The 23,155-nt window shown below is 40.2% G+C and overlaps 1 protein-coding gene across 1 annotated transcript in view; it reads left to right on the forward strand.

The window, feature by feature from the left end:
* Window positions 1-23,155, forward strand: part of MAF (MAF bZIP transcription factor) — a 453,850-nt gene that overhangs the window by 285,842 nt on the left and 144,853 nt on the right. The window lies entirely within an intron of this gene.

The following is a 23,155-nucleotide window of genomic DNA, read 5'->3' on the forward strand; positions in this document are numbered from 1 at the left end:
CTGCTTGGAATCTTGGTAGAGAAATTGGACTCTCAAGACTCAGGAGTCCTACCTCCACACTCAGCTGATCCCATATCCACCATCCCTACTGCCACTTTGGTGGTTACTAAGACAGCTGGGATAGCTCTAACTGCCTCTGCAAAAAAATGTCAAAAGAAAACAAATCAAAACAAACAAACAAAAAATGGCATGTGCTACCACAGGAGAATTTCTCTTTGGCACACCTATCCAAACACTTCCTCTTGGGTATTAGAAGCAGCTTAAATTTAAATGAAGACAAATCATCATCTAGTTCCTACTGTGCGCTTTTCACATTTATTATCCAAACTGCTGGGTTTATCCTTGACTCAGAGAGGACTGGATGAAGCTGCTCCTCTGTTGGTGGGGATGGGAACACCCAGAAAGCAGACCAAGGATTCACATTCCAATACTAGATTCTAGCCTGTGGTTTCCCCAGCTACAAAAGGACCTCCCAACCACTCCTATTTGTTTGTTTGTTTGTTTATCACTTGCAGAGAAAGGAAAAGACACTGTAAGACTAAAGGATCTCTGTTGCCATACCATCCCCTCATGTGGTGCTGTGCTCAAAACTAGGTTATCCCACATGGCAATGCAGGTACCCTATTCAGTGAGCTATCTCTGACCTCAACCACTTCTTTTACAGCATTGATGTGGTCCTTGGACCCCTCTGAGCTCTTCTTGTTTTGTTGGGGGTCGGGGACAACCCTTGAATTTGAAGGTTCTGAGGATTTGAAAGAACTGAGGCCAGAAGCGAGGTAATGCTAAGACACATCCCCTCTAGCTGACCCTTTTCTCCTCCATCTCTGGGGAAAACCAGAACCCAGATACATTACTGCCTTGGCCAGGGTCTCCAGGCTTTCTTTGTGCTGTGTATTCAACTCCCTGCCCACCACTGTCAGCCAGCAATCAGATTCTATTTTAAGAACATGAGATGCATTTTCCAAGAGAGGAGGTTGTGAAATATTGGGGAGACAGCTCCAAACACTGCCAGTGTTTGCAGGGGTTTTAATAAGGATATTTCTAGAAAATAGACTTGGGATAAGTAAAGATTATTTTAGCGATGTTGAAATGTTTGAGAGGGGGAATAGTAATCTTATCAAGAACGGAGAAATCTTTTATATTTGAGCCAACTTTGGTTTTAAAATGTTATGAAATAACTTCTGACTGTTTCCCTAATATACTTCCCCCATCCTTCTTTCCCCAGAATTTTGTCAGTTCCTATCTTCTTTCTTCAACTTTTATTAGTAGTTTTTTTAATTCCCAATCTGACACAGTCTCTCTGGATTTATTAGTCATATTATTAGTTTTAGAGGTTTCCCCCCCCATGTCATGGGGAGAGGAGCTAGGTAGAAAGAAATTAAGGAGTTCAGCTTGCTTTTGAGATTATTATTATTATTATTATTATTATTATTATTTGTCTTTTCCACAGAACAGGTACTAGGCATTAGAAATTTTATACAACATTGAAAAGACTAGATCAAAATTACCTAAGGAGGACTGTGTCACTGTGTCCAAGTACACTTCAAATAAAAGGGTACAGACAAATAAGGGAATGCATTGCTCCCTTTGCCACCCAACCCCTTCTTCTCTTGCAAGTATGAGAAATGAATGCTAGAAAGCTATCATTTTGGCTGGGGAGACAGCATAATGGTTGTGTAAAAAGACTTTCATGCCTGAAGTTCTGAGGTCTCGGGTTCAATTCCCAACACTGCTATGAGCTAGAGCTTATCAGCTCTCTCTCCCTCATTGAAATAAATATAATATTTTTAAAATTTAAGAACTTTCAGACCTCACTATCCTCTCAGTCTGGCTGCTGCTCTGAATGGCATATCCTCTGACAACCTTCCCTTCAATCTCTGTAGCCCCAGTGCTCAGTCAGTGTCCTCTCTGCTGCGAAATGTCCTGACCTGCTCTTCTCCCCCCACCTGCCTTGGCCAGATGGTGCCTTGTTGAGGGCAAAGCCTGGTCTTTCTCTACAAGCAGACACTCTCTAGACCCCTGGTCCTTTTGCTTTTCCTCCATGGATACTTTTGCATTCTTGTCTGGTTGTTCTCTGCTCTCCACTGAAATGTTCTGGGATGTCTCTTCCCCATGTGTTTCAGGGGCTTTTTGAAAAGGCCTAAGCTCATGGATAGGTATACAAGGATTCACAGAAAACACTCAAGAGTGGTCATGGGTATGAACAAGTAATAAGGCTGTTGTGTAACTTTGATTTCAATCTTGACTCTGCCACAGGCTGATGTATAATCTCAGCCAAAGTATCACACTCTCAGAACCTTAGTTTCTTCTGTGGAAGGAGAAATGAGACCTCACCTTCTGGGCTTTGGGGAAGGCAGAATAGTCAGGAAAAAAAAAAAAAAAAAAACTAGATTCCTAGTGGGGTTGGAAAAACAACAACCTCTGTGCAAACTCTCTTCTTCCTGCCTATGTCTCTCCCCTCTATGGTCTTCTCCTTTGGGGATTGCTTTGTGTGGTAAGATTCATGGCACTGAGTGTACCGGGTGGCAGTTATGCACTCAGCACATCTCCCTTACCACCCCATACACTGTGAAATATTCCTCTATCAGTTTTCATCAATTTCATTTAGATTTTATATGATTCTGGTATCAAAGAAGCCTAATATATTTACTCTTCTTTCTTACTCCAACCCTTCCTACCTCCCTCCCTTTTTGTCTCTTTTAACACTGGCTGTATGACAAAATTTTGGGGGAAAGGGGAAATATAATAATGACATATATTGATGGCCAGGGAGAAACTTAACTTTAGAGCACAGAATGTGCATGTCTGAATTCCCAGAGACCCCAAGTTTAGTCCCAAGCACCACCATATGCCAGAGCTGAGAGGTACGCTATAGTCTGTCTCCTCTCTCTCTCTCTTTAATATTTATTTATTTATTATTCATTCCCTTTTGTTGCCCTTGTTGTTTAATGTTGTAATTATTATTGTTGTCATTGTTGGATAGGACAGAAAGAAATGGAGAGAGGAGGGGAAGACAGAGAGGGGGAGAGAAAGACAGACACCTGCAGACCTGCTTCACCACTTATGAAACAACTCCCCTGCAGGTAGGGAGCCAGGGTCTCGAACCAGGATCTTTCCTCTGGTCCTTGCGCTTTGCACCACCTGCTCTCTCTTTCACTTTCTTTCTGTTTCTCTGTTATAATAATAAATAATTAAATCTTGGGACTGAGTGCTGGCACACCTGATTGAGCACACATGTTACCATGCTGAAGGGCCCAAGTTCAAGCCCCTGTCCCCAACTGCAGGGGGAAAGCTTTGCGAGTGGTGAAGCAGTGTTGCAGGTGTCTCTCTGTCTCTCTTCCTCTCTGTCTCTCCATACCCTCTCAATTTATGGCTGTCTTTATCCATTAAATAAAAATAATAAAGTGAATAAACAGATCTTTCTAAAGGCATGTATCAGGCACTCCATAATTAGCTCTATGTCAGTAGTTTTCACATGATTTAGCTCCTCTCTGACTTTTTGCAATGTCTGGAAACAGTGTTGGTGGTACAACTAGACAGGAGCTCGGTGTGACCAGCACCTACATAAACATCCTACAGTACACATGACAGTTCCCAACACAAGGAATCATGCAGCTCAAAACATCCACTGTGACATGACTGAGCCATTCTATTTGCTAGAAGAGATGAAAGGGCGTATTTTTGTCCATGTCCACTTCCAACAACTGAGTGACTTTAGACATTAGTTAACCATTTTTGTATCTACTGAGAGAGAAAGAGAAATGACACTTAGCTGATCAGGTTGTTGTAAATTGGGAGTACACCAAACAATTCCCGATGTAGTGCTCTGTTAATGTTAACCAATAGAATGTCAGGTAAGTCCCAAGATTCTCAGGCTTGAAGGAAGTTTAGACACTATTCAGGGCCTCTCAACTAATAAAAGGTAAAGTTAAGGCTTGACCTTGGGCCTCTCAAATCTTCTTCCCCTGGATCTCTGTACCATGAGATCTCCTTACTCTCTAGTGTCAACCTCTACAAGATCTAAATACCGTAGAGCACTCTGTAATTCTAGCAGTGGAATATGTGACATCCTACTGATGTATCCTGGAATGACAAAAGCAGGTAAGAAGAGTCTTCACATGACCTGTTCTTGCCCAGAGATTGGCTCCAAATCTCTTGGAGTTGAGAGAGTGATTTAATTCTGAGTCAAGGATGTGGTTGTTTCAACCCCTTGGCAGGACATTTTGTGATCTCGTCTGTTTCCTAGGTCCCTCAAGCAGGTGCAGCTTCCCCTAAAAACTGGCCCAGGTCTCCAACTACCCAGAATGCACAGTGAATGCTTTCCAGGCCACTGGGTTTCCAAGATAGGAACCAGGGCCAAAAAGGAGTGAGAGTGTCATCTTGACAGGTGACATTTCCATCACTGGACTGGATCCAGGTGCACTTACTTCATGTTGTAACAACCTGGTGGCTCAGTATTTTTTTGGTGGTATTGCACTTTTTCTCTCAGGGTAAGAAAGTAAAAATAAAGGTGAATAAGAGGGCTCCCCATGCATAGAGAGAGCTGCCAGAATTTCCATCAAAGTGCTGAGGCAACAAACACATGCTCAATTTGCCTATCCAAACTTTTGGTGGACACTTGTCACTTGAAATCTTGGCATGTCACATTCTGCTGTGTCTCCATGGGTGGGGGTTTGTCAGTGTTTGGTGAGGCTGGGCCAAGACTGAGTTCCACCCCAATAATCGTTAGCCTTAGAGATGGCCTCCAGGAAGTATTCTGTATTTCCAAGATGTACTGAGTTTAGAATTCCCAGTTTTTAGAGTTCAGAGGTGCCAATATTCTCTGTTTCTGGAATCTGGGACTCTGCATTCATTTTTTACCTGGTCTTGTCAATTTTGAAATCTAAGTTATTTCATTCCCAACTTCATAGTTCTTTATAATTACTATCATAACAAAGCAACAAAATTTCTTCCCTTAAGTCTGACACAGGAACACTAAAACAGACACTTTAGTGAAGAGGATTTTTCTGCTCATCTTCAAAGTCCGAGGTTGCTCTGGTTTACTGGAGGGCAGTCTCTACTCTTTATTAAAAATCCCAGTTGTAGTCTCTGTGATTCAGGGTTGTAATGAAGAAAGGAAGAAAGGAGACCCAATCTTTTAACTCCTTAGTCTTACAGCATCAAGAAAGAGAAAGTAAAGATACAGGGAATGCAGTCAAGTTTCCAAAACAGGGAGCTTTATGGAGGGAGCATTTCAAGTTAGTGCCCTGCTTGTTATCACAGCTGACAAAGAAGGTAGGGTACTGCTTCCCTATGGAAGTGGCCAGTGCGTGTTCCTTGAGTTTGGAAGCTTCAGGTGAAAGAGAAATGTGAACCAAGCCACTTGGAAATGTCTGAGATTCCTCCTGAGTACATTATGGACTTCAGATGTGCATATACATGCAAGTGCATGTGCACATGCGTGCACACACACACACACACACACACACGGCTGTTAGGGCAAGCTGCATGTTGCAAATTGACACATTGGCTATTGCATGCTAAATCTCTCACTCAAAGCTTGTGTGCCTGGTTCCCAGGGTTGTCCTGTTGTAGGCAGAGTCTCAGTAGCCCAGACTACCACTGCCTATGGTTATTCTTGCTGGGGTCCCAGGAATGCCCTCTTATATGTAACTAGAATAGGAAAAGAGCAGAGAGGGGCACCAGGAGAATTTTCTGAGTTAGGTGACCATTCTCATCTGCCAGTGATGCTAAAAAATGTAGCCCAGCTTCATGTTCAAAAGAGAAGAGAAATGATTCAGTCACTGTCTCTCAGAATTGTGTATATGCTGTAGAATTCCTTTTGTCCACAGTCAGGGACTCAGATCCTATTCCTTGGATCAGAGCTCACAGGAGATGAAAATATTTATAATTTTTATTTTATTACAGAAATAATGATTTACGAGATAGTTGGCTATAATTTTTCATGCTCCCATGAGAAGTTATCTATGCAACATTCCTGCCACCAACTTAAGTCCTCCTCTGCCATCATGCATTGGGTCCCCAGTGCCCATTCAGTCCCCTCTCTTGCCTCCCTCCAAGTCCTTGGCCTTGCTGCAACAGATCACGTCTAGTCCAAATTTCACCCTCTGGTATGGTTTTCCCTCCTTGTTTCTTGGGTTTTGTCTTTAAGTGAGATTATCTGGTATTAATCCTCCTCCTTCTGGCTGAGATCTTTTAATATGATTTCTTCAAATGACATCCTAGATGAGGCTAAGGAGATAGTTTATCATTTTAAATAGCTGAGTAGTATTCCATTATATATATATATATATATCACAACTTTCATATCCATTCATCTGTCATTGGAAGTCTGGATTGGATTTGGAGTTACTACAGTAGTGCTGCTATGAACACAGGTGTGTGTGTGTGTGTGTGTGTGTGTGTGTGTGTGTGTGTGTGTGTCTGGAGAGGCATTTCGTTTTCTTTGGAGATGGAAATATTTTTAAGGCTGTGGGTTATCTAGGTGGCTCAGTAACTCCAGGGTCTAAAATATTGGCCAGGTACATTAGTAAGTTTTAGGACATGCTGTTTAACTCACCCATGGGTTCATTTATTTCACCAACAACCATAGTTGGACCTAGGACCCCAAAGATGAAAAATATATGCACTTTTTCTAACAAATTTACAGATTTATAGTCAGGAAGGGGAGGGCTACATGTGAGGAAAACATTCCCAGTCAAGATCATAACAGCTACTAGATTGAGGGAAGCATGAGGGGTGGAGAAAGAGAGACAGTATCAAGGGCAATGGGAAACCAGAGCAGGAAAGCACAGAATGTAAGCAGGCTGGGGCTGTCAGGGGAGGCTTCTCAGAAGAGGTGACTTCTCATTGTTGTTCTTTCAAGGAATCAAAGTAAAAGCAAAAGCAAAGAGTTGTAAAACAAGTTGTGTTGTGGGTGGGGAGCAGTAGGAGTCTCTAGAGCATATAAATGTGGTTGGGATTCTGGGGAGAGAACCTGCAGGGAGCTGAGATCTGTTCAAGGCAAATCACAAAGACTCTTGCCACAAAGCTTGGGCATTAAGTCTTCACCTTTGTTAGCAGGCTTGGAGGAACTTAGACAGGACAGGCATAAAAATGCTTGTGGGCTTGAGCAATAAGAACTTTGTGCTTTTTGTTTCAGCCTAACGTCAGTGTACAGGGGCCTCCCAATCCCTTGCACAGGTGAAGGGCGTGGATATCTACATTCCCATATAGGGAGAGGCTGTGCCCTAGATAAGCTCTGTCTAGAGTCTGGGGCCACTTTCCTGAGCAGAAAGTTTGTCAGGTCTCTAACCATTTAGTCCCATGACAAAAAACAGAGATGGTCTATAATGATGTCACTTTTAAATTTGGTGATAGTCATTCCCCTTTCCTGGTGGAGGTTAAGAGGAGAGAAGTAACTTCCTAAATGGGTAAGCTGCATAGCACTTGGTGTCATTGCCAAAATATAAAACACTTTGGGGGCTCTCCACAGGACATGGGGTATCAGGATCTGAATCACAGGAGGGCAATGTTGGATCCCTCTTATAAGCCTATTGTGAGTAGAGGGAGACAGAAAGAGACAGAGAATAGGGAGGGAAAAAGAGAGAGAGAATGTGAATGAAAATATGCAATTGTATGCTTGTGTGTATACACAGGATCTGAGATCTACCATTTGCTCAGGAAGAATCCCAACATAGTGAATACTAAGTCTTCCATGAACTGTAGACTTCTGAAACAGACAGACACAAGTTCAAATCCCATATCCGTACCTTCTAAGTTGTGCATCCTTGGGCAAGAACCTCTCTAAGTCACCTTTTTCCCCATTCTATAAACTGGGATTAATAACATTGGGATTCAAATTATTATGAGGATTAAGTGAAAATAGTGTTTAGCTGTGCCAGACTGCAACTAATACACCATGAGAGTTCAACAAAGGCTTAGCATCCTAGTTTTTAGGGAAAAGATTCCAGAGGCAAGAGCCTCCAAGAGCTGGAGAGAATGTACAGAAGAGCCACAGAATCAACTTCAATGAGTCTAGGGCATCTAGTGAACACTCTGAATCAATGTAGCATTTTGTGGAACAGCTCTCAAGAGAAAGGGCCTTATCATTTAAGCCAGGTCCATGAGGAATGTCTGGCCCATGGACCATATAAGACCCACAACATCATGTGGTCTAGTCCTGCCAAGGCAACCACAGGCAGAATTTGAAATGCAATAAATCTGGGAGCTGTTTTCCATAGCAACATTAAGTGCTAATTTTTAAGTTGATAATTTTGTATGATCTGTGAATGATGTTATAAATATTCAAATGGCCCTTTGCAGGGAAAAAGTTCACCCCACACACCTCCTACCCCCTTCCCCCTCACTTCAGATTTATACCAATAGCCATGGATCAGAATATCCAGCCTGACTCATTGTGGGTGAGTTGTTGTTGTTGTTGTTGTTGTTGTTGTTGTTGTTGTTGTTACCAGAGCACTGCTCAATTCTGGTTTATGGTGGTGCAGGGGATTAAGCCTAGAACTTTGGAACCTCAGGCATGAGAGTCTCTTTGCATAACCATTATGCTATCTACCCCTGCCTGTGGGTGAGTTTTAAGAATCATCAGAAGGTGCCATCAGCATCACCAGAGTCATTTGTAAAATGACAGCTGCACCCCCATATCCCCAAGGAGTTGAATCCCTTGGTGTTCCTAATCACCCAGCCCTGCAAGTGAATGTCACAATGTCACTCAGCCCAGCAGCACTTTTGTTTCTCTGTTCCTGGAACTTGGTCTGATATGATAGGGACACTTTGAATTCTTCAAAGAGTAATTCCCGCTTACCTTTTTTCCTCTTTTTCCCTTCAGGTTCAACCCCTTTTATCACACTAAAGTGCCAATCAATATGGTGAGATAGATGTTGCATCTTAGCTTTTTATAACATGACTTGTCCCAGAAGGGACACTGTATCTTTAAGGAAATGGACCCAGTATCCTGTTTCTGAAGGATTAAAACCCTTTAAAGAGACAGAAGAGGCTGTAAACCCCGATCATATTCTTATTCTCTCTTCATTATCCTGTCCACTATCTATCCCTGCTGAGTAAATCTGGTTGTGTGTTTCTCCAAAGTGGTCATAAGAAGAAATTTATTTACTCCGCTTTGCACTGGAGGGGCATTACTGAGCTTCAAGGCTCTCCGAAGTAATAAAGATTTTGCAGTGTGTGCAAAAGGAGCAGAAATTCAGAACTTCTTTCCCCCTCTGAGGTCGTTTGGCCATCCAAAGGGGGAGTCACTTCTCATTTTCTGACAGGGTTTATTTCTGTAAGATTTTCCAATTAGCAGGAAAAGGTCACACTAATGTTGATGCTGGAGAGAGGAAGAGGATCAAACTATGCAAATAGAGACATCCTTGAAAGGACAATATTTTTTTAAAAAAAAGAGTATATTTCCTTAATTTCCTAACTAAAATATTATGTACAAATACGCGAAGCTGTTTCATCCACCGTGAAAACTAAGAGCAGTTGCATTTGACCTGAAACTTCTGCCTGGCACAAAAGAACACATGGTTTTTACCCTCAGGTGGGCAGCAGTGTCCCATATGGGACAAGAGAGTAGTAAAGGAAGTCTCCAAGCTCTTGGCCCAGGAAGTAGGTGGACAGGGGATGAGAGGTGAACAGAGCTATAATTTCAGCTGCCAGTGCAACCTATCTGGACCTTTATAATGACCAGGCTGTCTCCAGCCCTGAGGAGCTGACTGCCTGCATATCATTTTTAAACCCAGCTCACATCTGACACTTCCCCTGCTGCTTTTGTTCCTTGCTTGGTGCATGTGAAGCACAAGAACTTTTCTAGATAATAGGGTGGGCTGGGAGCAGTGTCAGAGAAGATGTACTCCAGCCGTGTAAGGACAAAAGTCGCCAATGCCCATTAAAATGGATCCAGGGGACAGCTTCACTCAGGGTTTGGAGCTCATGCTCCCTGTCAAACTAATGTACTATGCAAATGTTATGACCAACACTCACTGCTCCTCTTGGTTTGGTTAGTGACACCCTGGGTGAGACACATTGGGAGACAGAGAGCCGTCCTTGGAAGCAGTGTGAGAGGTAGAGGGGGTGGGTTTACATACCCCTCATGCTTATTCCTGTATATTCAGATTTTTGTCTGTGCAGCAGCAAGGAAAATGGGAGGTTATAGTACTCCAGCCAGGATTCATCTTCCACGTTGCTTTAGGTAGCTCAGCAAATGGCCAGTCCTATCCAGTATCAGACAAATAATAGGCACCATTTGTTGTGAGCCTTCTAATGCAGATCCCAACCCAGGTAGTGGGTAAAGAAACTTGATCAGGGACATATAGCTGTCACATGGCTGAGTCTGAAATCCTCCAAGTGTATCTGTATCTAGTAACCCCACGGAGTCATACTGTTGGTCTGATGTGATTTGTGAGCTTAAGACGCTTATTTTTATTAAATAAAAACTTGGAGGATTATTTTGACAGCAGGTTAAATCTTGTCACATACATACTAAAAGCATAATTTGCCAGTTCTCCCTAGTTACTAAGCAAAGCTATGCAAAAGTAGTAAACCTACAGTGTTAACTATATGTGCCAATAGGATATGCATAGGCAGTAAAAAGACAAATGAATTCACCAGTATAATTTTGATCTGTTATGATATTTATCTTTTGCCACAGAAAATAAGAAAGAAGCAGTCCATCCTCAGCTTAAAAATCCTCCCTCCTCCCTTGAAGTTGACGACTAAAGCCTCAGAAGGTACCCCTTGGATTTCAACATGAAAGAAAAGGCCTTTTTTCTTTTCCTTTGCCATTAAACAAAGAGTGACCCACATTTTTTTTTTTGCAGAGTATTATTTATTTTTGTTGTTTAGCAAGTAATCATTTTAACCAGTTCTTAGATCAGTTGCTTTTCCTTAGTACAGTTTGGAGTCCAAAACAGTTATATGAATGAATTCAGAATGAGGGCAGTGTGGGCATGAGAGATTTATCCATGTTTCAGACTCAACACTTAACAGAATTATAATTCCCCAAATCAAAACTACCCCTTTGACTTAGTCTAGAAGAAATTATAGAAACTAATCAAAGCTTACTAGAAAGCAAATAATTACAACCTACATGTCCAACAATATGTAACTAAAATGTGATAAGCACATATAACATATAACTAAGCAGCCATTATAAAATAGATTATGTTTTATTCTTTGTTGTATGTTACTTTCATATCTTAATGATGCCCTTTCCTATTTTATTTATTTATTTATTTTAATTTCTTTATTGGGGAATTAATGTTTTACATTCGACAGTAAATACAATAGTTTATACATGCATAATATTTCCCAGTTTTCCACATAAAATACAGCCCCAACTAGGTCCTCTGTCATCCTTTTTGGACCGGTATTCTCCCTCCACCCACCCCTGAGTCTTTTACTTTGGTGGAATATGCCAGTTCCACTTCAGGTTCTACTTGCATTTTGTCTTCTGATTTGTTTTTCAACTTCTGCTTGCAAGTGAGATCATCCCATATTCATCCTTCTGTTTATGATTTATTTCACATAACATGATTTTTTTCAAGGTCCATCAAAGATCGGCTGAAAACAGTGAAGTCGCCATTTTTAATAGTTGAATAGTATTCCATTGTATATATATATACTGCAACTTGCTCAGCCACTCATCTGTTGTTTGACACCTAGGTTGCTTCCAGGTTTTGGCTATTACAAATTGTGCTGCTAAGAACATATGTGTACACAGATCTTTTTGGATGGGTGTGTTGGGTTCCTTAGGGTCTATCCCCAGGAGAGGAATTGCAGATTCATAGGGTAGGTCCATTTTTAACCTTGTGAGAGTTCTCCCGACTGTTCTCCACAGAGGTTGGACCAATTGACATTCCCACCAGCAGTGCAGGAGAGTTCCTTTGACCCCACAACCTCTCCAGCATTTGCTTCTGTTACCTTTCCTGATGGATAACATTCTCACAGGAGTGAAGTGGTATCTCATCCATGTCTTCATTTGCATTTCTCTGACCATCAAAGACTTGAAGCATTTTTTCATGTTTTTCTCGGCCTTTAAGATATCTTCTGTGGTGAATATTCTGTCCATGTCGTCACCCCATTTTTGGATGGGGTTATTTGTTTTCTTGATGTTGAGTTTAGCAAGCTCTTTATATATTTTGGTTACTAGCCTCTTGTCTGATGTATGGCATGTAAAGATCTTCTCCCACTCTGTGAGGGGTCTCTTGGCTTATGTAGTGGTTTTCTTTGCTGTGCAGAAGCTTTTTAATTTGTTGTAGTCCCATAGATTTATGTTTGCCTTGGTCTTCTTTGTAATTGGATTCATTTCATTGTAGATGTCTTTAAAATATATGCAGAAAAGAGTTCTGCCAATATTTTCCTCTAAGTATCTGTTAGTTTCAGGTCTAACATCCAAGTCCTTGATCCACTTGGAATTTAGTTTTGTATTTGGTGAAATGTAGTGCTTCAGTTTCATTCTTCTGCATGTTCCAACCCATTTTTCCCAAAACCATTTGCTGAAGAGACTCTACTTTCCCCATTTAATAGTCTGGGATCCTTTCTCAAAGATTAGATGTCCATAGGTATGGGGCCTTACTTCTGGGGTCTCAATTCTATTCCACTGGTCAGTGTGTCTATTCATGTTCCAGTACCAAGCAGTTTTTATGACAATAGCCATATAATACAATTTGAGATCTGGGAGTGTGATGCCTCCAGTTATATTCTGTTCTTCTCAAATTGTCTTGGCAATTCCAGGTCTTTTCAGGTTCCAGATAAACATTTGTAGCATTTGTTCTATTCTCCTAAAAAATGTGGTTGGGATCTTGATGGGGATAGCATTAAATTGTATATGGCTCTGCATAGTATATTCATTTTGAAGATGTTACTTCTTCCAGCCCATGAACATGGAATATCTTTCCACATTTTTGTGTCTTTTTCAATTTCCTTGAGTAGTAACTCATAATTTTCAGTATACAAGTCTTTCACTTCTTTGGTTAGATTTACTCCTAGATATTTGATTGTTTTTGTTGCTATAGTATGGTGAATTGATTTCTGGATTTCATGTTCCTCTAATTTAGTGTTTGCATAGAGGAATGCCACTGACTTTTGAATGTTAATTTTGTAGCCTGACACCTTACTGTATTGCCTGATGATATCCAAAAACTTCTTGCTGGATTCCTTAGGTTTATCTTTGTATATTATCATGTCATGTGCAAAGAGGGAGAGGTTGACTTCTCTTCCAATCTGTATCCCTTTAATTCCTTACTCCTGCCTTATTCGAACAATATATTCAATGGTAATGGTGATAGTGGGCAGCCCTGTCTAGCACCTCATCTGAGGGGAAATGCTTCCAGTTTTTCACCATTGAGTATGATGTTGACTGTAGGTTCGCTATATATAGCACTGTCTATAGGAATTTTCCATCTATTCCCATTTTTGTAGTGTTTTGATCATAAAGGGATGTTGTATTTTGTCAAAGGCTTTCTCTGCACCTATTGACATGACCATGTGGTTTTTGGTCTGCTTGTATTGATGTGGTGGATCACACTGATTGATTTACATACATTAAACCAAATTTGCACCAGGATTAACTCCACTTGGTCATGATGAACAATCTTTTGAATATACTGCTGCATCTGGTGGCTAGAATTTTGTTCAATATTTTAGCATCTAAGTTCATTAGAGATATTGGTCTGTAGTTTTCCTTTTTGGTTGTGTCCCTGTCTGCTTTTGGTATCAGAGTGATGTTGGCTTCATAGAAACTGGAAGGGAGTATTCCAGTGTCTTCAATCTTCTGGAAGACTTTTAAAAGTAGAGGTATTAGTTCTTCTTTGAAGGTTTTGTAGAATTCATTTGTAAAACCATCAGGTCCAGGACTTTTATTTTTGGGAAGGTTATTGATAACTGTTTTAATTTTATTAGCTGTGGTGGGCCTGTTCATGTTATCTAATTTCTCTTTATTTAATTTTAGGAATTTCATAGGTATCTGGGAAATCTTCCATTTCTTCCAGGTTCTCTAACTTGGTGGTATATAGTTATTCATAGAAGTCTCGCATGATATGCTGAATTTTTGTGGTGTTTATTGTGATGTCTCCTCTTTCATTTATGATCTGATTTATTTGTCTCTTCTTCCTTTTTTGTTTTGTGAGTCTGGCTAAAGGTTTGTCGATTTTGTTCACTCTTTCGAAGAACCAACATTGACTTTCGTTGATCTTTTGTATGGTTTTCTTATTTTCAGTGTTATTTATTTTTGCCCTAACTTTAGAGATTTCTGTCCTTCTGGTTGCTTTAGGGTTCCTTTGTTGTTCTTCTTCCAGGTCTTTAAGATGTGCAATCAGGCTGTTCATATGTGCTTTTTCTTTTGTCCTGGTGTGTGCTTATATGAACTTCTCTCTCAGTACTGCCTTAGCTGTGTCCTAAGTATTTTGATAGGTTTTGTCTTCATTTTCATTGAACTCTCGAAACACTTTGATTTCTTCCTTTATTTACTCTTTGTCCCAGTAGTTGTTAAGTAGTGTACTCTTGAGCTTCCACATTTTGGGACTCTTACTAATCTTTTGTTGATTGTTAAGGATTAGTTTGATTCCACTGTGGTCTGAGAAGATGCTTGGGATGATTTCAGTGCTCTTGAATTTGCTGGTGCTGTCTTTGTGGCCTAACATATGGTCTATCTTTGAGTATGACCCATGTGGACTTGAGTAAAATGTGTATTCCAGTTTCTTTGGATGAATGACTCTGAAACTGTCCAGTAGTTCTAGTTTATCTATCCCTTCATTTAGCTCCCTCATTGCTTTATTGACTTTCTGAATGGATGATCAGTCAAGTTGAGAGAGTGAGGCATTGAAGTCCCCTACTATGACTGTGTTGCTGATAATATATTGCTGTAGACCTTTCAGTAGATGTTTGATGCATTTAGATGGCTTCTCATTGGGTTCATAGATGTTAATAATCGTTAAGTCCTTTTGATTGAATGATCCTCTGAGCATTAAGTAGTGTCTATCCCTATCTTTTTTAGTTTTATTTATTTTAAAGTATATCATGTCACATATGAGAATATCTCTTCCTGAACATTTTTGTGGGCCATTGGCTTGTATGATAGTTTTGCATCCTTTCACTTTGAGTTTGTCTGTCTTGTTAAGTTAGGTGGGCTTTCTGTAGACAGAATATTGTTGGGTTGTGTTTTCAGATCCATCTTCCTACTCTGTAACTTTTAATAGGTGAATTCAGGCCATTGACATTTATTGATATCAAAAATTGAAGATATTTTAATGCCATTATTGTAGATTTTTAGAGTGTTCTGATAGATGGCATATTTATGGTGGTCTGACTATTTATAGAAGATCTTTCAGAACTTCTTTCAGGGAAGGCTTAGTGATAGTTGATTCTTTCAGCTGTTGCTTGTCTGACAAGGTTTTGATGTCTCCATCTAGTCTGAATGACAGTTTAGCAGGATACAGTAGTCTTGGTTGAAAACCTTTCTCATTGATCACTCGATAGATATCTTTCAATTCTCTTCTGGCCTGTAGTGCTTGTGTGGCGAAGTCTGCTTCTAATCTTATGGGTTTTCCTCTGTAGGTGTCTGTTTTTCTCTTGCAGCCTTTAGGATCCTTTCTTTATCCTTATTCCTTTCCGTTCTAAATATGATGTGTCTTGGTGTCTTTAAGTCTAGGTTAATTCTGTTTGGGACCCTCTAGGCTTCTTGAACCTTTATGTCTTTGATGTTGTCTAGACTGGAGAAGTTCTCAGCAATTATGTCCTGAAGAATGCTTTCTCCCCACCCCCTTTTTTTCCTCAGGTAAGCCAATAATGTACATATTATTTCTTTTGAAGTCATCCCATAGGTTTAACCATTTTATATAGTATGTTATGAGGCCCCTCTCTCAGTCCTTTTCAAATTACTGATCACTCTTGCCTGGATTGACCTGTGTCTAAGTAAGGTAATTAAAAGTCCACAGTTGTGGAAATTGACAGTTGTTTCAATAGTATTTTAATCCCTGAGTTAGAGCACAGTGGCTTAAAAGCCTCTTTTGATCTTTTTCTTCCCTGTAGGCTATGGAAGCCTGAGGGCTTTTAACCTATAAGTAGGCTTCTTAGCTTAATCACTGGCTCCTAATCAACAGCATGGTGGGGCAGAGGTAATCTAGTGGTTATGCAAAGAGACTCTCACAGCCCCACTGTCAGGCCACAGAGTTATAGATCGTCCTCTGAATTTCCTGGTTAGTTCTCTGTCCCTTGGTATCAGCACATGCCTGCCTCCCCCCAACCCCCCCCCCCCCACACACACACACACACTGCTCCAGATTCTGAGGTCAGTAGCAATGGAGATTCACAGTTGCATTTGGTGAGTCTCTCCTCCCTTCAGCTGTCCCCTTGTTGGTGAAACAGACTGGAGGTGGTGTCGCAACTGGCAAACTGGCAGACTGTTACCAGCGACTTAATCTCTCACTAGGGTCCTCTCTGTCAATGAGTCACACGTATTTGTACTCACCAGTAAGTTGGTGGTTTTCTGAAGTTGTTCTAGTCCTTTCTTGTTGAGGTCCAAGGGGGTCTGCTTTGGTGTTCCTAGCTGACCCCAGAGAGGAGAGAAACACAGCTGCTGCTACTTTGTAGCCCTGCCTCCAGATCCTAATCCCCCCTTTCCTATTTTAAGATCACTAATTCTTACTGTTTTTTTAATTTTTATTTATAAAAAGGAAACACTGACCAAAAACATAGGACAAGAGGGATACAATTCCACACAATTCCCACCACCAGAACTTTTCATCTTATTAATTTAGCAAATTCTTATCTCTTTTGTAGATTTGGACAAAGTCAGATGGAATAGCAAAATGACAACATGTGTCAGGTGGCAATAAAGTTGTTAAGAGTTGGCAAACATATTTTGATTTCACTAGATAAAATGATATGTGAATGTAGACTGGAAATAAAAAGACTATACAAACTGAGAAGTTTTGCAGTTTATGGAAAATCAAATACAGGTTAAAAAAATACTGATATTTCCATTGTGAGATTTCTTTAGATGCCAATCCTTATTCAGAGTTATTAACTTTTATATCAGGATTTGATTTAAATTGCAGCAATGTTAACTAATTAAATAAGGATATTCCTATTAATATTCCTTTTGTAAATACAAAGTAAGCAGGCACAGAGAGGTCAAGTGGTTTACTCCAAGATCACAACAACATTCTGGAGCAACAAAGAATATTCCTTCTTTATGATTACAATCTTCACCAAGAAGAAAATAACAAAAGAAAAGAGAAAGATTTCCTTCCCTCCTTAGTTACGGCAAACTGCGTGTGTGTGGGGGGGGGGGGGGGGTTGCATTTCCAATTTGTTCCTTGCATTCTTTTTTGGTTTGTTAGGCCTTCAAGTTTATCATTGGGGGTTGGTGCCAGTACTTCAAGTCCATTACTCCTGTGGCCGTGTTTTCAATTTTTTGGATAGGACAGAAAGAAATTGAGAGAAGAGGGGGAGACAAAGAAGGAGAAAGATAGATATCTGCAGATCTGCTTCACAGCTTGTGAGACTCCTCCCCTGCAGGTGGGTAGCTGGGGCTTGAACCCTGATCCACAGGTCTTAGTGCTCTGTACTATGTGCACTTAACCAGGTGCGTCACTGCCCAGTCCCTGTTTCTTGTATTTTTAATAATGATTCTGAGATTTAACATGTGAAAAATGGGAAATCTTGAGCATGTGTACCGACATATCTCATGGGTTGTAGGTCCCCAAAAGCACTGTTTTAGTAAGTTGCCTGTATGCTTCCAAAGTAACCAACCAAGATCCAGTAAGCATACTTTATAATGCTGTGCCATCATGGATGCTTATTTAACAGACAATGTCGAAGCTCTTTCTCTGGAAATTTGATTCATTGGCTTTGGCATTAAAATGACAAGTTTAATTTCAGTAACCCCATGCCCTAGTTGCTTGGGATTGTCCTGATTATGCTGTTGTCTGAGCATAACTATGAATAGCTTTTCACATTTGAACACATACCAGGCTGGACAACAATTTACAGTTACATCAAAACCCCAAAAAATCATAGTAAAAGGACATTTTGGTAAGCAAGTTCTGAAGAAGCTCAGTGACCCACATTCTAGTTTCCTCAGTCATTTACTACCAAGTAGCCTTGAGTGACTTGCTTAATCTCATTGGATCATTCATTATCTCTTCTGCAAAATAGGAATAAGGTTTCCTAATTTCTTGGTTGTTGTGAGGTGTAAACTCAAGTTTCATCCTTTCTAAAGAGGTGTTTAGAGTATACTCAGCAAATGTCAGTATCCTTCTAGTAGGAATGGCAGGGAATTTCTGGGATCAGTCCTCAAAAGCTTGTTAAAGGTCAGGGCATAGTGTTTCTGCTGAATGTGAAATGTGGATCTCTCTCTCTCTCTCTCTTTCTCTCCATCCCTCCTTCCCTCTCTACTGAACAGAAAACCCTGGGCCAGAGTTTAGTTAACAATGAATGTTCCCAAGTTTTCTGGGTATGCAGTAATGCAATCATCAGACTGATTTCACCAAGGAAGTACAGACTTGTTTTTAGCTGTCACAAAACACACCATGAAGTTGTTTTATATGTCATTACACTAAACTATCAGGGAAAAGAAATAGAAGTGTTCTAAGGGTTGTGGCGATAAAAAGAATAAGTCAATAAACATTTTAGAAACTTCCAGAGCTGTTGCCAAAGACAGGTCAGCCTTTCTGGTTGCAACGGGAAGAATTCTAGTAAATAGTGCAAAGAGACACAATCCAGATGACATTTAAAAGATTATTGATCGAAAAGTCAGGAGTTTTCAAATATAAATCGTCTTACCACAAAATTTGCATTCATGACAGTCACTTGACCCATGTCTGTAAACCAAGGAAAGTATCGGAGCAATTGACACAACTAATGATGCAGACCAGAGAAACTGTTTTCAGGTGAGATTAAAAAGAAGAAGAATATTTCCATTTATGAGTATAGTTGGTATATGTACTTTTTTTGACGACTCCGTGGAACATTTTCAGTCTTATCTATACATATGTGGGTTTCAACAATCTGACACAACTGCCAGTTCCAGTGATGCTTGTTCCATTCTTTCCAAAGAGAGCAGTCAGCTGAGATGCTCAAGTCAGATATTGATGGATAAATTCCTCAGAGCCTTCTCTCCTAGTCTATGACCCTGTCAAGGCAACACATACACAAAAGGAATACCAAAACACACAAACAGGGTTTGATTCTCTAACCAATATGACCCACAGGCAGACCCACAGTCCACAGGCAGAATTTGATTTTGTGGTGCTGGGACACATTTGTCTTTATCTTTGAATTGATTTAACGTTGGTTTACAATATTATAAGATTTTAGGAGTAAATATCTAAATATGTTAACATTTATTACTGAAATAACTAAGAATGAAATAAGCATCCTGGGGCCCAGTAATGTTGTACCCGGTTGAGCACACACATTACCCTGTGCAAGGACCTGCGTTTAAGCCCCTAGTTCCCACTTGCAAGGGGAAAGCTTCACAAGTGATGAAGCTCTGCTGTAGGTGTCTATCTCTTTCCCCCACCCCTATATTTTATCTCTATCTTTCTCTCTCAATTTCTATCTCTATCCAAAAAAAAAATTAAAATAAATTTAAAAAGTAAACAAGAAATAGGTATCCTTTGAAATATCCTTTTTGCTTATTAGAGCTCTATGGGGTGGGTCACATTATTAACTCGAAATACAGATAGAAAAACAGAACCTGCTGTCAAAATTCCAGTGCCTCTAAACCAAAGACAGCTCTCCGCCTATCCACCCACCACCTATTTTCTCTCCTTATTTCCTCCTATAGCCACCAGAGTTTTCATAGTGTCTAAGAGTCAGTTTGTTTATCACTATTTTTTGTCCATTGTGTCCAGGACCACAGGTTATCACTGATTTTTGCAAATCTATTTGTTTTATTTATCTATATTATGTATTCCACTAGTTGTTTTTCACTTCCTTACTTAGTTAACTTAGCAAGTCACTTCCTGTTCCAGCCATTTGATCCCAAAAGGCATAGTGCAATCTTTTTAATGGAAGGATAGTATTTAGTGAGTTTATGCCCTACAGTGTCTTTATTCAATCATCTGTTGATGGGAACTTAGGTAGATTCCGTGTTTTGGCACTGGGACAGAATTTGTGTTGGCTGTCACCTGATGTCCCTATTTGTGCCTCTACCAGTCCACTTTCTCTGACTTTTTTTTTTTTTTTTGCCTCCAACTCACTTTTCCTCATTGAGGTGACTGATTCACCCTTGGAATGCCAACAAGGCTGGGTGGGAAAAGGTGGGCTTTGTTTTTTGTTTGTTTGCTTTTTCTTTCTTCCCCATGAGTCTGACAGTAGTACAGCCGGTTAAGCGCACGCGTGGCACAAAGTGCAAGGACCGGCATAAGGATCCAGGTTCCAGCCCCCGGCTCCTCACCTGCAGGGAGGGTTGCTTCACAGGCGGTGAAACAGTTCTGCAGGTGTCTATCTTTCTCTCCCCCACTCTGTCTTCCCCTCTTCTCTCCATTTCTCTCTGTCCTATCTAACAATAATGACATCAGTAACAATAATAATAACTACAACAACAATAAAAAGTAAAAAAACAAGGGCAGCAAAAAGGGAAAATAAATAAATAAATCTACTTTAAAAAATATCTAATGCCTTTTGTGGGTTTTTTCAGAACTGTACCCTTACTATGAATTATCAATGGTGAGGACTGCCTCACTCTCTGAAGTCTGGGCCATTCTACTCTGCCACTTAAGGAAAACTGGTCCTGAAATGAGTGTAGCCTAGAAGTACCCAGGTGTGACCAAGGGCTGTGAACACAGACTGACAGGGACCTAGAAGTCATAAAATCTCCTGTTCTAAATATGAATAGATATGGACCCCAAGGTCAGATAGACGTGGTAAATTGTTCATGGTATTTATATATTTTCTTCTTCAAGTTTGAGAGCTATTCTTTTGCCTTAATCCAGCCTTCTAGACCTGTTCTCAACTCTTCCACTATCTTTCCAGAAAATATTTTTCGTCCATTGGCAGATTAGCTATCAAGATCTAGCAAAAATTATCAGTCATGGAACCCTAGGAACATACCTAAAATGGACTTCCTAGCTTCTATCCACCCTAAAATCTTTATTCCCATCTGCTCTATTCCTGATTTATGGTTCCTGTTCATTAAACATTTTGTCCTGCTTTATATCTTACTACATTTCAGCCATCAAGTTGCTGATACTATTACAATTTCATCCTGACTTTCCTGGGCAAATGACCTCACAAATGTGTCCCATAATCTCACCTCTCCAGAGCCCTACCTACTAGGGAAATATAGAAACAGGCTGGGGGGATGGATCCACCTGCCAATGCCCATATCCATCGGAGAAGCAATTACAGAGCCAGAACTCCCACCTTCTGAACACCATAAACAATTTTGGTCCAAACTCCCAGAGGGGTGGATGTTAGGGAAAGATGACCAGAGGGCTATGAACTTAAATACCATCAGGATCTGAAGAGAGAAGAGGGGCTAAAAAAAGGAAGGACACTCAGAAGCAGTAGGTGTGACTTTGAAAGGAAGAGAAGGAAGGATCATAGAAAAAATGGGCAAATATATATGAATATAAATAGATAGTTATAGACATAATCGTCAACCCATATCTTTGATCTTGAGAAAACTAATGCAGTTTACAATGGAGGGAACAAGGATATAGGACTCAGGGAAAGATGTGAAATCATACTCCTGTTATCTTATAATTTTATCAATCAATATTAAATCACTAATAAAAATTAGTAATAGTGATACATATCTAATGACTATTTGCATATCCTAGTCTTTGAGAGAAATCAATGATATGAACAGTAATTTAAGAACAACTTCTTGGGAACCCAATAACCTCATGAATTCTTAATGGATTTGTATTTATTCTGGTTCTGTCTTTTTCATCCATGTGATTTGAGCACCTTTTAGATTTTCTAATGCACCTTTTCTCCATCTGTATTTTGATTTATGATGTGACCTACACCACAATGTTCTAATAGGCCAATAAGATATTTTACAGCTTGCCTTTTTCACTGGTAGCATTCCAACAATAAATGTTAATTCCTTTGTATATATTCATGTGGAGAAACATATACCCTGATGTTGATGCTGGTAATTATGACCTGCCCAACAATCTGAAGGTCTCCTCTTAGAATCCTTATAAAAGTTACCAAGGAAACAAGTCTGCAAAGGTTCTAGAAAAGTTCCCCCAAGTGGGAAACTAAGCCTGAACTCTTTCTCTGTATTTGTTTCACTGCTGTGCAGTGGTTTTTGATGGGGGATAGGGACTGAGGGGGGAAGGTTTTTCCCTCCAGAAGACAGTTGGCATGTCTTGAGACTTTTCTGGTTCTTACCACAAAGAGAGATGCCAAGGATGCTACTCAACAAACTCAGCACCCAGGTAGTTTCACTATAAAAAAAATAGCCCCATTCCTAATGTCAGTGGTGCAGAGTTTTCAAAGCCTTGTGGTCTGCCTCTCCCTGCTTGAATGCAAATTCCAGAGAGGCATAATCTTGACTCCTTTGTTCTCTTCCCTATTCTGTACTCCTATCACAGTGACCAGCACAGAGCAGAAGCCTTGGAAGCAGAAGTTAAATTACAAAATAGAAAAATAATAGCATGATGATAGTGATGATAATCTGATAGCACTAAGATGTCCTTTGAGAAAGTCACACCTAATTTTTCCTTGCAAGGCAGGAAAGGAACAGGGTAGGTCTATCCTGTTCTTTCTGCCTTGTGCTATTTTTTTGGCCACAGAACAGGGAAGGAGGAGCAGACTCTTGATCAATTCACATCCTCCCCAACCCCCCTTCCCTGACCTCCCAGCAGCCGTCCACTAAGTGAGTGTTGCACTTGGCTAGAGCTCCCCTTAGTAATTTGGTTAATTGGATGAACAGGCACTTCAGTGACAGAGACTGGATTTCCACACCGCAGTCCATCAAAACTAATCAGTTGGCTGGGTTCCATTTCTCAGCAACTGACAGCTTCACCAGGGTGGTGAGTAGATGGTAACTTTTAAAACTGAAGAACATGCTAAATCATAGCAGTTAAAACTTGGCAGGACATCTTTAAGAAAGAAGAGGAGAAAAAAAAAAATTCTTGACTTTGCTTTCCTTCAAAAGAATAATCTAGTTGAGGGCTGCTTGATAAAAAAGAAA

This window comes from Erinaceus europaeus, chromosome 2 (genome assembly GCF_950295315.1).
Source record: "Erinaceus europaeus chromosome 2, mEriEur2.1, whole genome shotgun sequence".
Classification (NCBI taxonomy): domain Eukaryota; kingdom Metazoa; phylum Chordata; class Mammalia; order Eulipotyphla; family Erinaceidae; genus Erinaceus; species Erinaceus europaeus.